This window comes from Leptidea sinapis, chromosome Z (genome assembly GCF_905404315.1).
Source record: "Leptidea sinapis chromosome Z, ilLepSina1.1, whole genome shotgun sequence".
Lineage (NCBI taxonomy): Eukaryota > Metazoa > Arthropoda > Insecta > Lepidoptera > Pieridae > Leptidea > Leptidea sinapis.
In genome coordinates, this window is record NC_066312.1 from 31,990,947 (window position 1) to 32,008,123 (window position 17,177).

Sequence of the window (17,177 nt, forward strand, 5' to 3'; positions counted from 1 at the left end):
TCTAATAAGTTAAACTAATGATAGATAGGTAATTGAAAACGGCCGTAAGGCGTTAAGTATTTGACGTTTGAGTATTTTTGTTGCATCACTTTACGGGTTCATATATTGTGATTGAAATTATTTGTAAAACGATGAAGCTGTAAATATTGATTTTTAAAAGAGAGTTAATTAATGAGTTTCTGCCACTTCTTCTCATAAAAGCTCAACCTTTTCCGGAGTCGTGGTTAATATAAAAAGAAAAGAAAACTTTTGACATTAAAAAGTGACTTCTTCACGATTTGATTTGAATAACAATTCGAAAGGGTTAACGTTTTACAGAGAACTTACGAAAATATCTATAAATATAATGTATGTTAGAAAGAACATTACTGAATTCGAGCAAAATTGTGATTTGAATTCATATATGCTTTTCATTCATTGCATGCCGTGGAGTAGCAGGATTTACGACAGAGCCATTTTTAATAACATATTTAAATTTATTTGTAGGTAATGGCTGAACAGCGACTGGGACCTTATTATAAAAGTGTATACATTTACCCTTAAAGCTATGTAAAAAAATGTATAAATTATGTGTCTTATGAAGCCTAACAGAATTAGTTACAAGTTCTTATGTTATAGTATAGCAATAAAAATCACTATTTAGAGCATAAAGATGACGATTTCTGTGGACGTATTTAAATAATCATAAATGTACTATCAATGAACAGTCATATTATTAATTTCTTTAAATTTTTCTTAGAGAGACTATCTATAATCAAGCTGATATATAGCACGAACAGCTCTCTTTTGCAGAGCAAACACTACATTATTGTCAACAGCATGACCCCACAGTAAAATACCGTAAGTCATTATGTTTTTTATTTGTTAGCTAACGTTAGTTCGCAACGCACTCGTCACGCATTCACCGCTGCTCTCCAAGTCAAGCGTGTGTAAAGAAGTTTTACTTCAAAAATGAGAGTGACAGATTATAATAATATTGATCTCATTTGAAAAATATAGATCCATATATAGATTCAGAGTTCAGGAGAAAAAGGTCTCGAGCAGGGGTGCTCAAGCTAGAACTGCTGGCGATCTACCTAAAAATTGTTAGACTACGATCGATCGACCGAGAGGTATGTGTGATGAAGGATTGTCGTCTAGGGAGCGTGTCACGATGATATAGATATTGGTTTTGCGCACAATAGTATGCATTTTTTTAGTCAAGGTAAGTGTAGGTCTGCTCTAAAATGTGAATGAAAAAACTCATAATTATTCAAATTTGCGGGTTTATTGGTTCTTACAAAACAAACGCGTTCTAGTGTCTAAGTTCTAAACTGAACTAAATAGTGACTTTGGATGTTAAAGCATGACACTGCATGTCCTTAGCATAATTTTCATATGATGGTACGTAATTACCGATTTTAGTTACCTAAAACAAAATCTGTGAATAGTTTTATATCAGATTTTTTCTCGAAATCGACTCAAAAAGCACTCGCGCTCGACCGTTTGAACACCCCTGGTGTAGAACGTTTTTATAGAAAAATAGCTGCAAACTAATGGCTGCTTGCCAGCTAATAGGCTACTAATCTTAATTCGCCGTATAAATTACTGGCACGGTAAATACGTTGATTACGTGCAATATGCGTTATCAGTGGCGTAGTTCCTTTGTGCAGAAATAATTGCAATATTAAAAGCGGGGGAAAATATTAACTGGACACATTTAAACGAACATTTTAAAGAAGAAGAAGAAAAATTTAAAGGAAAAAACATTTTGACTGTTGCATCTCAATATATTCTTGATAATGTTGTGTATGTTATATAATAAGCACATTAAGGAATTTCCTAGAAACTGCGTCAATTATAATATTAAAACGAAGAACAAACATAAACTTGTTATGCCTACTATTGGGTTAAGTCAAGTTAATAAGTTTTTTATTCGGCGATGTATATACTTTTACAGCATGATTCCTGAAAATGTACAAAACAAACGTGTTAAGAATTTAAAGGACTTTTTTAAAAAACGTTTGTGTGATAAGGGTTACTATAACATAAATGATTTTCTTACTGATACCACAGATTATAAATGTTTGATGTACGAAATTTCATATTGTATTGTAACAAAAATTAAAAGATAGCCCGTTGAGTTTCTTGCATTCGTTCTTCTCAGGTCTGAGGCAGACTATTTCAAATGGGTGGTAATTTTTCTTTAATTGAACCGACCAAGACTCAAGTTTGCGTGTACGCACTAAATAAAACCTAATTTCTCGTATCACTGCACGTCGACAATTTTTTTAATATATTTTTGGAAAACACACAGTATTTAAAATACTTACAGAAAATATATAAAATATGTACACGAATAAAGAATACACTAATAAAGTTTTCACTAATATACATAACTAGCTGACCCGGCAAACGTTGTTTTGCTATATAAATTATTTTTAGAGTTAGACCGTTTCTTGGACATTGCTTTATTTTTCTAAAATAAACGTAGCCTAAGTTACTCCTTATTACATCAGCTACCTGCCAATAAAAGTCGCCGGATTAGACGGAACAAACAGACAGACAAAAATTGTACAAAATATTATTTTGGTGTATGCACCGTATATGTATTCATAATATACATTTAGTAAAAAACCGGTTATTTCAATATTACAAACAGACACTCCAATTTTATTTCAATGTATCGATAATTCACACAATATTTTTATAAATTACAGCCTATATGTTATTCTGGTGTGTAAGCTATATTATTGCGAAGTTTCATCAAAATCCATTCAGTAGTGTTTGCGTTAAAGAAGTTCAAACATAGATCCTAATGATAATATTAATAGGATTATCATGTAATTATATCGCCTTAATGCCTCGCCTAGTAACGGAATACTGAGTCTTGAAATAAATAAAGAAAGAAAATGAGATAAAAATAGGTCATCTGGAAATCAAAGCCAATTTGGCTTCGAAGAAACTTGGAATCATAAATGAAGCAATCGAATACTTCACATTGTAGCATAAAATTCTATAAAATTGTCTTACATAATAAAAGACACGGACTTGTTGAGGAGTAAAGTAAGTCACTCAAACCAATAATGAAAAGCGGTCACATATCCCAATCAATTAAGACAAAAGTTTTTAATACGTGTATACGTCCTTGCATGACTTATGGGTGCCAAACTTGGTCTCTCAAAAATAAAAATTTAAACAAATTAAAAGTGTGCCAACATGGAATCGAGCGCAGCATGTTGAAAATAAGAAAGAAGATAAAATAAGAATTACAAACATAAGGAAGAAAAGAAAAATGGAAAGTGTTGAAAAAACAATTAAGCAGCTAAAATGGCGTTGGACAGGACATGTGATAAGAAGTAAACAAGATAAATGGACAAAAGACATTATAGAGTGGTATCTTAGAGACAGAAAAAGAAATAGAGGGAGACAAACGATACGATGGGAAGATGATGTCAAAAAGATTGCTGGACCAACATGGAGAAGAACAACTTACGACAGGAAAATGTGGAAAGATCTGGAGGAGGCCGGCGGACAAACGAGCAATAATTTACATAAGATAAAACATATATTAGGTGAAATATAATTATAACCATTTAGTATATTAAGTTGCAGCATAAGTTAAAAATGTACCTTTTAGTTTGCTTGCAATAAAGGCCTCATTCATTCATTCATTCCTTCACAATAACAGAAAACAGTATAAAACTATAATATAAAAACAAGTATAGCCGCACGTGTGTTGTTTAGCTTTGCTTTACAAGAAAATGTATGTGATTGAGTCCACTGCAGCCCACGGGCACGCTAAGCATCAATAGACGTCATTGATACAAGCATAGAAATCTTAATAATGATTTCTATGGATACAAGCGTGGCATGCTCGAATAAGCGCTTACATAGCTCAATGCTTTCATCGTGGTAGTGAGCTACGCTATAGTTGCACATAGGGTTCCTATTTCTGTATAGTGTGCGCTGCAGTGGAAACGTAGACCTACGTTGTCAGACAAATGAAATGACGCAGCTAAAATACGCCGCGTGGTGGGACAGCGTCTTTAAACTTAACTTTAAATTATGGAACGTAAACTACCTAATTTTATAAAGAGTATTTTTCAGCAAATCTATATTTATATAGTAACTAACTTAAGAAAAATATCAATATATAAGAAAAATAGCACATAACTTCATTAAATTCTCTACACATTATAATAATGGATTTGTTAATTGTTATCGAAACATTATTATTTGAGGATTCGATCGAAAATAGGCATGGAATACCCAAAGATCGTGTTGCCACTTTAAAGTTTATCAAACTCAATATGACTATCAATATTACCATTCTTCGTTTTCAATACGACAAGTTATTACGACAATGTAATGTAATTACAATTATTGTTATTTTTGGAGTCGCTGTCAGCCAAGGTAGGTTTGTGACTACATATATAGTTATAGGTTAGCTGTGCTTACGTCGCACGTGCGACATGACGAGGCGAGAAGCAAGAGCGGGGCCGCGGCGGGAGGAGTACTGCAATCGGTGGATTCAAATAATAACAATAATAGTAACTACATTATATTGTTGTAATAATTTAATTTACTTTAAAGGTGGAGACTGTCTTGTACCGCTTATTTGTAATGTATCAATCGAGGCCAATTCGGCGACACAGATTGACTTGTAACGTATGTTTGTAATGTATAATTCGAGCTCTAGACTCAAGTGTGCCCTATTTCTTCATATATCATTCTTCATATGTCAGACGTCTACCCAAGCATCATTTGTTTTAAATTGGTTTCATAAAAGGGTTTTTAGATGTTCCACTGAATTTTAATTATTGATGGAAAAACGAAATGGACTGCGCTTGCGACTTACTCTCGCCACAACGCGACAACTACAACGATTACAACAAAATATTACAAGGCAATCTCCACCTTTAGGTAGTCTAATATTTTTCATTTCATTTTAGTTAGGAGACCTCTAAAAATAAGTTGATTGTTAAGTTGTACGCTGTAGATTTTTTATTATTTAGTACATAATAAGTCAGCATATTGTTTTGGATTATTTTATTTAAGTCAATTGTTTTTTTTTTTTAATTTTTTATTAAATAAACTGCTGCGCCTTTTAATAAAATGTGTGGTCGATTTTAATTATGACATTCAAAATATTTTCATCGTATTGCCGTGTACACCATTACAAAGCACCTAAATATCCGGAGCGTTGCAAGCATACATAGCAATGTGCCTAATGTATGTAATGTTAATTAATGAAATGATGCCCCGTAAGACATCAACACATACAATATCCCTATCACTTCCTTATTGAGATTTCTATGCTCGTAACATTGACATACAATAAACAACTAGACTCACAATCGCCTATTAAAAGGACTCCAAAAATATCTAAGTGGCGTTGTATATATCCACATAATTATTACGACCCTTAGAAACATTTTGGAAAAAAATATTTTAAGCCCAATGCAATAAGCATACTTTAACTGACGTTCGACAACCGATGTATGTGTTGAACTTATCAAGAATATTTCCGATGCCATGGAGGAATCGCAGAATGCATTTGGTATCTTCTGTGATTTATATAAGAGTTTCGATTGTGTTCAACATTCAACGCTGGTCAGGAAGCTATGTCACTACGCATAAAAAGAATTGCGCTAAATCTTCTGATTTAATGCGAATTTAGAGGATCGACGTGAATGTCAGAAGATTTCCTAGGACTCCCCTTAGTATTAGGGTACCACAAGGGCCTATTCTAGGACCGTCCCTCTTCTTTATTTATATAGATGATGGCGTTCTGATACCAAAGATTTGGAATGATCCGACCTCCGTCTATTAAATAATAAGTTTTATTGTATATTTTAACCATACTTTTATGAAAAAAAGAAGCCCGCTGAGTTTCTGGCGCCCGTTCTTCTCAGGTCTCAAGAATACTTTTTCGAATGGGTGGTAGTTTTTGATTTTCAATAAGTGATATGGTATCATATATTATTTGAATTTGAATGCGTATGCCTGTGTATTGCTTATTATACATCAATAGCCCGCAACAATTTATTTGACAAATAGAGAGTCAGAGATTGTTAGCGCTCCTGTTCAACCAACTCAAGGAGGGATTTGTTATTCGATCGCATAGATCGAATCGATCGAGAAACTTCCCTTCTCGATATATATATATATATGGCGGGTTGAAATGGGACGAGCTAAAGTTAAAATATTTTTAAGAGCTTATCTTAAGCAAATATAAACAATCTGTTTATGAAAGACGTAGAGGATTATTGTGACAAAGGCTTCAGGTGACATTATCTTAGCGAATTTTAGATAAACATTGAAGTAAGAAATATGTTTCTATTTATCTGCCGAACTGCTACTCGGGACTAAGACTTCATAATAATAAATACACATGTCTTGATAACATTTTTTGTGATAAGAGAACCTAAGTTACCGACATAGCCTAAATGTAAGTCCTCGAATGGCAACCACGTACCGGAAGACGCAGTGTTGGTAGGCACAAGATAGACCGATGATCTGGTCAAGATCGCCGGAATAGCTTAGATGAGGGTAGCGTAGGACCGACCGTCGTGGAGATCGCTGGCCTTTGCCCAGCAGTGGACGTCTTCCGGCTGATGATCATGATGATGACTATAAGAGATCACGAGACGAACACTTTCACCTGATGGTACTATCGTAAATATTGAATCGTGACCCAACTTAATATTATTTTCCTAAAGCCATAATAAAGAATTATATCGTAATTCGCTTGTACATACATTTCATACAATCGTTTTCGTGCAAATATTTAAAACTGTTTTTATGGTTTTAAAAGAATTGTCCGAAAAGCTGGTCATGAATCAATTTTGTCGATGGTACAGTACAATTCAGTGCCACAAAGGTTTGTTCGGAAAACCCATTGTAATTGTGGTCGCCCTTTTGAGATATAAGATGTGATGCTTGATCTGTCTATCAGATATAAGATGGCCCACACGGAACAGAAAAAACTAGTGGAAGTGGCATGTGGGCGTTACCATGTCGCCACTATTGTGTACCTTTTCGAGGCTCAAGTGAGACTGGTTGTTTGATGTCAAGTGAAGTGAAGTGATAATTATCTTTTAAAAAAATACAAATATGTCTTATTGTGCCCTTTTTACTGTAGAAATCATAGCCGCAATAAAAATATGTCCAACCAATCCAACCAATGGATTTCCTATCATCGGTTATCATAAGTTTTCGATTTAAATTCAATTAATATTTTGTATGTGTTGTGAAAAATATACAATTATAAATTAACCATAATATTACGACGTATGATTCATTTACCTTTACGTTTAATTGATGTAACTTATGCTAGAATAATTAATGTAAACAATAAAAATATCTTGCTACTCAACAAGTGCATGCATGTACATATCGATATAATTTTATCGAAATAAATTTTATCTGTATAAATTGTATTCAAGGTTTGCTCTTTTCCATGCATCATGCAATAAGGGTGTCAGTAATCGTTATGGTTGTGGTAATTGTGTACAAGAGAGACTACGATGAATTCAAATTAATAATTGTAACTGTCTCTTAGGTACAGCTGATAATTACATAACAAATATGTGTAAGATTCTAGTTTAACTAAAAAAGTGTTTATTTTTAAATATAGACAATTTTTTTTTAAATTAAATATTAATATTTGGCATATTTTGATGTTTATGTTGGAGTACAAGAAAAACCTCATCACATTTTTTTAAATGAAAATAAGGGACGAGGCGCCGGCTTCCTGCTTCCCACTGGTAAATATATCACATCATGGAGTAGCGGAAATACGTCATAGATTTGTAAAACTTAGATCGAAAACCATGAATCTGGGAATATTTGCCATCATTGTAGCATATGTTCATCATATTATAAAATATCACATATCATAAAACTAACAAGATTATTAATACTTCATCAGTACTTATAGCTTCTCTTTTTATTAATCATTCGTTACTGCTTGTTTTGAAAAGTTTCTTTCCGCACGGTATAAAGTACGGTTTATAGAATCTCATGTCTTACTGGCCCCTTGAGTTTATACAGAATAACGATGAATACTTATAAAAAAGCTATGTTTTAAGCGTGTATTGCTTCCCAGGTAAATATAATATTGATTATGTAACTTTCCAAGACTTTTCGTGTACGCTGTCTTGATTTTATTTGAATTGAGCTAAATATTGTCCATCCTTTTAAATTAAACTATCCCTAAGAAAAAATATTGGTCTTTTATTATTTTAGCTTACGACGTAAGACTTTACCTTACGACTGATTAGATCATTTCTAGTTTTCACCAACCTATCGATATGTTAATTCATTTTTGTACAACACTAGGTATTTTGACAGAAGTCAAATCTATGGTTATAGAGTTCCTATTACTTCAAATTTTTATATGATATTTTTCTTAATTAAAGAAAAAGTTCTGAGGTTTTCACAATCACTTTAAGAATTAATTATATATTATAATTATTATAATTTAAGTTCGAATTTGATGTAAATACATTTGTAGTTACGACTTTTCGTGATTGTGAATTTAGGCCTATTATAAAGCCGAAATTAAGTGTGTGCACATATCTGATGGATTAATGTGTGAGTTTGTTGACATCGGTTTCCATAGTAAAATGACATGATGCCACTTCTACTAGTTTTTTTCTGTTCTGTCCCATCAGGCCAGTAAATTCACTATCTAACTACTAACCATTCGAAAAAGAATGCCGTAGACCTGAGAAGAACGGGTGCAAAAAACTAAGCGGGCTTCTTCTGTTCTCTAATAAATTTCGATAGAAACAAATTTATAATATGAATAGCCTGAGTGTTTACTTATGTTATAAATAACCCTTACCACATAAAAGTATTTTAGCAATTCTTTTGCATTTTGTAAAACAATTGTTTTAACCATTATCTGGGATCTTGTTGTAAAAAGATATACATCGCCCCACAAAAGACTTACTAACTCGACTTAGCCGAGTACGCATAATAAGATTATGTTAGTTCCTGGTGTTAGGATTATTATAATGACAGTTTCTAGAAAATGCACCTATGTGTCTACGTACGATATTATTTTGTTTACATTATACAAAGCAATTTTCCTACGCGTGTATAATTTCAATACAGCCCACATGCCTTCATGAATCATATACCACGCCACACGTGAATAGACAACTGAAATATCTCTTTTGATAACTTGAGGGTTTGCAGTTCTTACATTGAGTAATTTAATACCAACTATATGTCTACTTGTTATTTGTTTCTGCCCTAAGAAATTCACCTTAAAATCACTTAATAATCTAATTTAATATATTAATAATTATTACATGTCAGATAGGCTGTGTTTTCATGCGATAGCCAAGTTAAATATATATTTTTTTAATATTGATATGGTCACTATCGGTGCTGTTATTTATTACACGGTTATAACTTAAGAAGGATTTAATGACGAAATACATATTCTTTAGTATTACATGGATCCCACAACTTTTTACGGTAGAAGAACTGAGTTGCGAGAATTATTGTAATTACAATGAGGCACAAGACGGGCAGGTTCAGCTAATACTAATTGATACGCCCTGCCCTTTACAATTCAGTGCCACTCAGGATTCTTGAAAAATTCAAAAACTCTGGGTACCACTACAATTGCGCTCGTCTCCTTGAGACATAAGATCTTAAGTCTCGTTTTTATTTATTTATTTATTTATTTATTTATTTATGATTCCTTACAGCTAACAAAATGAAAAGAGTATATTAAAAATTATACAGAATAGATACGCCAATTAAAAGGAATACTATTAACAGTACAATAAGTATGTGACAAAGTAGTTTAAGACAAAAACGAAAAATACTAGAAAAACTTACAAGAAAAAATTACATAGAAAGAAAAGAAGAAATCGTATCCATATTGAGTAACTGAAACGGTGAGTAGGTTGTGTGGTGTGAGTAGTGTGAGTGAATGTGAGTAGTGTGAGTGAATGTGATTGGTGTGAGTGAATGTGATTGGTGTGAGTGAATGTGAGTGGTGTGAGTGAATGTGAGTGTTCGAATATAATGTTTAAATTACGATGTGAGACTAATAATTTATCCTGAATATACTGATGATTAACTCCTGCAATTTAAACAGTTTAATATCAGTTTTTTGAACCTCAGACGTGATAAGTTGAAAATGTCGACGGAAGAAAATTTCTTATTATATATGTCAGGAATTCGAAATAGAGGTGAATATTTAAGATACTTAGTAGAGGCAAAGGGAATGTTAAATAAATTAGTATGCCTAGTACGTAATGTTGGTACCTGGAATGATATTTTATTTAAGATATCTGGACAGTCAAATTTATTATGTAATATATCATAAAGGAGTAACATATCAATTACATCTCTTCTATCTTCCAAGGTATCGATTTTATGATAATTACAGGCTTCTTTGTAGTCTATAGGAATGAATTGAGATTTAAAATTCAATTTTTTTATAAATATCTTTTGTATTTTTTCAAGGCGGTCAATATAACATTGATATGTAGGCCTCCAGATAGGACTTGCGAATTCAAGGATGCTTCGCACGTAAGCATAATATAGCACTTTTAGGCACAAGATGTCATTGAAAGGTTCGCAAGTGCGAAGAATAAACCCTAGATTTTTATAAGCCTTCTGTGTTATTATTTCGATGTGGTTATTATGGGTTAGTTTGCTATCATGGATCACACCTAAATCCCTTATTTGAGTAATTTTTGGAATAATTTCGTTATTTAAAGTATAATCAAATTTTATGTTATTATGCTTTCGTGAAAATGTAATAATTTGACATTTAGCAATATTAACTGTTATTTTATTTATTTTATAATATTGTGACAGTCTATTTAAGTCATCTTGTAACATAAAGCAATCGTCTATTTGTGAAATCTTTTTATAAATCTTTTTGTCGTCAGCATACAGCAAGAAGTTTGAACTAGCAAAACAATTACTGATGTCATATAAATATATATTGTATAACAAAGGACCCAGGTGCGATCCCTGAGGTACACCAGAAGTCACCTCAACAAAGTCTGATCTAAAACCACCGAGGACGACGGCCTGACAGCGATTTCTTATATACGATTCTGTCCATCTAAGAAGGTTCCCTCTGATTCCAACTGCGTAAAGCTTCTTTAATAGTATACTGTGGTTGACTCTATCAAAAGCCTTTTCAAAATCTGTGTATATTACATCTATTTGTGATCTATCATTCATGTCGCACTTAACGGTATGAGTGAACTCAAGCAAGTTAGTAAGGACACTACGAGATTTAATAAAACCGTGTTGGTTGATAGGGATGCATTGTAGGCAATTTCTATAAATATGATCATATACAATTTTTTCTAACATTTTACAAAATATATTCAAAATGGAGATACCTCTATAGTTACTAATATTTGTTTTTGATTCCTTTTTATGTATTGGTACTATTCGGGCTTCCTTCCAACATCTAGGGAAGGTCCCTTCATTAATGGAGCGCTTAAAGAGTGTTAGTAGCGGAGGTAATAGGCCCGATTCACATTTCTTTATAAAAATAGCTGGTATACCGTCAGTACCGGCGCCCTTTCGGATATCCAATTTACTAAACAACCTCCTAAGTATTCTTTCATCGATCTCAATTGTGTGAAGATTTTCGGAAATATTTGATTCCTCGTTCAGGGTCTCATCATTTAGGTCACTAGGTTGGAATACACTTTGAAAGTATTCATTAAATGCATTGCAGATATCATGTCCATTCGTAAGTAAACTACTTCCGTAGTACATGTTGTGAGGAATACCAGAATCAGTGCGTTTATTTTTAATAAATTTCCAGAATTCTTTAGGCGAAGTTTTGATATTACTCTGACAACGATTCATATATTTTGTATATGATTCGATTTGCAACCTCTTTACTCGGGCTCTCAGCAAGGAGAACATGGCATAGTCTCCTGGATTTTTAAACTTTTTCCACCTAGTGTGAACTTTGTACTTCTCTTTTATTGAATTAATTAGAGCTGGAGTATACCATTTCGGGTATTGATGACGTGAGGAGATTTTTATAACAGGTATATGAGATTCTATGAGCGAATGAATAATTCTGTAAAAATTATCCACGGCCTCTTCAACGGAGCCATTTAGGATGTCGGACCAGTTTGTATTTTTTAATTTTAAATTTATCGTCTCATAGTCACCCTTAAAAAATTTCTTTATCACGCAAAAATGTGGTTGTAGGGCTTTCATAAAAAGGTCTTTTACGACGATAACCAGGGGACTATGAAAGTGGTCAATATTTACAAGTGAATCGCTACATATGTTACACTGTAAGTAAATATTTGATAAGACAAGATCAAGAATGTTACCACAGCTATTTTTGTTGAAATTATATTGTTTTAATCCCATCAGATTGTAAGTATTTAGTAAACTCAATGCCGATTCTAATAATTCTGAGTTACAGTATTTTGTAATGCTGTAACTATTATCATTACCATACCATGAAATGAAAGAAAAATTAAAATCTCCTATTATGAGAAAATTATCATTCGAATGTTTATCGTAAAATGATATTAGGGTCTTATTAAAGTTACGTAATAAATTATTCGCATCCGAGTTAGGGGGGATGTATGCCGCTATAATATGTAAATCCTTGTCACTACGTAGCGAGCGATTGCTTAAATATATACCCTTCGGAATAGTTAGCCATATACATTCTACTTGCTCGCAGTTTGAGTCCTGTGAAATAAACGCAGCAAGTAATTTCTTAATACATATCAAAACGCCCCCGCCCCTTCTCTTGTGTTTCCTGTCAAATCTGAATACATCATAATTTTTTTAATCTGAATACATCATAGTTTTCCCATTAATTTCTTAACAAAGTATCTGCATAACTCTTGATTGGTTATATAGGAGACGAAGAAACAACTCACACACACATTTATTTGTATATAATATTGGTAATCAACATTATTTTTTATATTAGTTTAATATGATATTAAGTTGTACTGTTTTTCTATATCTTATTTAAGCTTTATTATGGATACTTAGATTCGTGTGTTTTGAGTTGTAAAAGTTTAAGCACAAACCGTAAATTATTAAAAATGGACTAGCTGACCCGGCAAACTTTGTACTGACATGTAAATAAATAAAAAAATGCAATAAAAATAAGTTGGCGTGAAAATAGATTACTACGAGAGATTTTAAGACCTACTGATAATATATATAAACTTTCATAAAAACATCAACGCATTCACAAAATAGTTTTGACAACTAACATTGTGACAAGAGAATTTTATAATATAAATAAAATATAGAACGTCATTGTTATAAATAGATTGAAGTTGACAAGTTCAAATATGTTATGATGACATTCAACAAGTGAATTGAAGCCATCAATGTGGGGAGGTTTCTAATTTCAGTAGAACAGATTTTCATCGCTTAGATTTCATTGCTAGTCTGTTCAGACTTCAGAAAGTTTAAATCGTAGGGGATTTAGTAGTTGATCGACGAAAATCAAACAGAAAACACTTTCAAACTGAAGGTTAAAATGGGTAGCCTTGATACAATTTCAATTTACGAATTGCAACAGGGGGTTTTTTAACCGAGCTCAAAAATGGAGGTCCACAATTCGACTGTATTTTTTAAACAATTTGTTATGTTTAAAAGTGATAACCCTTATTTCTGGGATCAATTACATAAATAAAACAAAATTTTATTAACGATGCGAGACTGGAACCCGCGACCTCTCGCGTTCCGTGCGAGCGCTCTTCCAACTGAGCTAACCATTCGAGTGACGTATCGTTGATAAAATCTTGTATGCTTTGTTCAACTATGTATTTTTTTATGTTTGTTACCTCAGAACTTTTGACTGGGTGAACCGATTTTGATGATTCTTTTTTATTTGAAAGCCGGTGCCTCCCGTGTGGTTAGGTTGGCAATAATAAAAATTGTTACTATATACATTATATTGATTATTAAGCTGTAGTAGAATACCCATGCAATTATTTTTTTACTTTAAGTGCATATAATGTTTTGGAAAAGCTTTTTTGAAGTCGGTTGTTTTTTTGTTAATTTTTTTATAGTTTTGGTTTGGGTCAAGGTTTCCTTAAAAAAACTGAATTTATATCTTTATACTACGATGTCGTGAGAAAGCTAATGTCAAAAATAGAATTGACATTGTCAATGTTAGGTTATTGACAGCCCTACGGTATACCTTTGGCTTATCTTACTTACCTGCACTTAACACACATAATTTGTTAACAATTAACAGCTGCCAACGATTCCCAGAAAATGTATATTTAATTTTATCATTAACATTTCAACGCGTACTTGTATTATTGTTTTGACTTTGAGAATGCACATAATAATATGTCTTTATAATATCAGCTCATATGAATTTGCTTGACTGAAATATGATCCTTCCATTACACTTGCGCGTGTAACTTCCATCTTATTCATTCAAGTACAATAAACAAATTGCGCATTCGCCTATTAAAAGGTCATCCAAAAATTTCCGATAACATTAAAAGATTCATTCAATTGAACACCTTATTTCGTTTCAGTAATGTTCAAAGTCTATTTTATACGCATATTAGAAGCTTGGACGCGAACACGAGGCAAGATCATTCTGTTAATTTAAAGGGGCAATTAACTGAAATTTACGACACCCCATCCTTTTTAAGTTTGCTTATGCTGTTATTTGGATCGTTTTTCACTGAACATAACGTCATTGCGTAGCGTTGTATTCAAAGCGCGGTCGAAACACAACTGAACAAAAACTCTGCCTCATAGACGCGTAGGCAGTAAAGGCGCGAGCTTAATACCTTGGATTATGGGAGTAAAATCGATTTAATAAGATCATTGACGTACAATAGACAAATAGACTCACAATCGCGCTCAAATTGTGTAACGCAAAACTCTACCTACGCGTCTATTAGACAGTTTTCGTTTATTTTGACCGCGCTTTGAATACAACGCCACGCAATGACAAAGTGTTAATCTTAAAAAGCGTTGAGTGTCGTATTTCATTTCATTGTGTAGCTAACTTGACGTTTTTAATCATTTTGCTAAATAAGTATATTGCAATTATTAAAACAACATGTTCTTGCCTCGTGTTCGCGTCCGGGCTTCTAATGAGCGTATACTAGACTTTGAACATTACTGCCACGAAATAAGGCGTTCATTTGAATGAATGTTTTAATGTTATCTGCATAAGTAAATGCAACGCCGCTCGGACATTTTTTGACGATCTTTTAATAGGCGATTGGGAGTCTAGGTATATCAAACTGTTGTTTTTTCCAAACACTGTAGTTCCGACTCATAATAATATTGACATAAACATTCATTCTTATACAGATATCTACTCCCATGTCAACGGCTGGTAGCATATCTCCTGACCTTTGTATTACGGATGTCGATTGGGCGGTTGTTTTTCCACTTTAAATCACGTGAGCCTCTTAACCGTTGCCCCTCTAATAAAAAAAAAGGTTAAGAGCGATTCGAACTCTCCCATCGACGATTCCGTACAATTTTTCATCTAATTCAAATCCAAATGTTTTGAGTTTTCTCGAGTGTTAATTCCGCCAATATTCGACTTCAAACAATTGGAGACGTGTTTCGCCTTTACACGCGGCATCCTCAGGAGATGTTGACTCGTCAAACTCTGGCGCGAGACACTAGTCTCTCTTGAGTCGGCGGAATTAACATTCAATAAAACTCAAAACATTTGGATGATTATGGATTTCCGCAAAATAACGCCTACTTCAATAAATTTTCTTTGATAATAAATGTTAAGTTTCAATTTTTTTCCTACACTTAAACGGTATTACTTGTAAAATTTCATAGTTCTAACTCAACGGAAAATATCCCATAAATTTTGATTCACTTGAGAGGGTCAAAATACCCAAACGTATATTTTGCAGCATAGACGGTTTTTTTTTTATGTTCACTTAGGAGTTGTACAGTACTGTACAACTGAGTATATCGTTACCTATAGTTAATTTCAACTTGATGCATATGTGAGGACACACAACAAAGTGAACCTTCGTTTTTTCCTTTTGAAGTACAGAACCGTTAAAACATCTAGTAGCAGCTGTATATCTCGCCGTAATTTTCGCAAGTACTTTTACCTTGTACAGCCACTTTTTGTAACTATTTGCCGGCTGCAATATTACCCAACCGATACGACTCAGGTACCTTTAAGCATACCAAAAAGACAAATAATAATATGTTTTTTTTATTGTAATGTGCTTAAATAATGGAACGCAGACAAATGTAAGTTACTGCCCACCTGAGGTAGTATTTGTAAAGAAATACAACATAAAAGAACATGAAATGATTTATTACAACAAATTTCTCAACCCTCACAAATAGGGTGAATACATTTATTAGTTTTTATTTTGGACTTCCCATGGCCCCAAGAATGTCTGACTCACCTATTCATGTACCCACGAACAATACAATATATGATGTAGAGCTTTACACATCCTTCCCTGTTTTGATAATAGTCACACCTGTTATGGAAAAATGTCGATATGCAGCTGTTTTCAAGGACTCGAGGTATATAATAAAACAAACTTACGATATTTTCGTATAAATTATCTAAGTAATATATTTAACTATATAAGAAGAAGCATATGTATGGACGCCACGCGGAATAGTCAGATTTTACGTTACACGAGAGCGTCAGATTTACGACCGTTACACGATATATAAGTATACAGAGTGGCAGCTGCGACGCGCTCCCGAAAACTAAAACGTTAACAGTTTATGGAATGACGGTTTCAAAAACGATTTATTTTAAAAATTCTTATTTAACAAGTTATTCTTATTTTTCCCGAAGCTGTGAAAGTGACTAATTATTATTAACTAAAAATTGGTATTCATGAAAATTATACTTTGCTGTCGCGACATAGTTTTTTATTTAAACATTCCTACCGACATATGTAATTCATATGAGATATCTACACTATCTATATAAAAAATTTAGGAGCTCCTCCGCTTTAAGCTCTGTTCAAACTGAGGCGAATAACGCGCGGGACGTGGGACGCGTTTTAGAGCAATTCGCTCGCTCGCTTAGCCTCTAAAACTGACGAAACTTCCCGCGTGTCATCTTTGGTTCTACAGTGGAGAAACATCATGCATTGTGATATCAAACAATCGCGCCGGGCGTGCCGCTCTTGTTTCGCTTTAACTTGAGCGACTAGTCGCGT

The 17,177-nt window shown here is 33.2% G+C and overlaps 1 protein-coding gene across 4 annotated transcripts in view; it reads right to left on the bottom strand.

Annotated features, from left to right (window-relative positions):
• Positions 1-17,177, bottom strand: part of LOC126978610 (sodium-independent sulfate anion transporter) — a 60,124-nt gene that overhangs the window by 18,527 nt on the left and 24,420 nt on the right. The gene's annotated exons all lie outside the window — the stretch shown is intronic.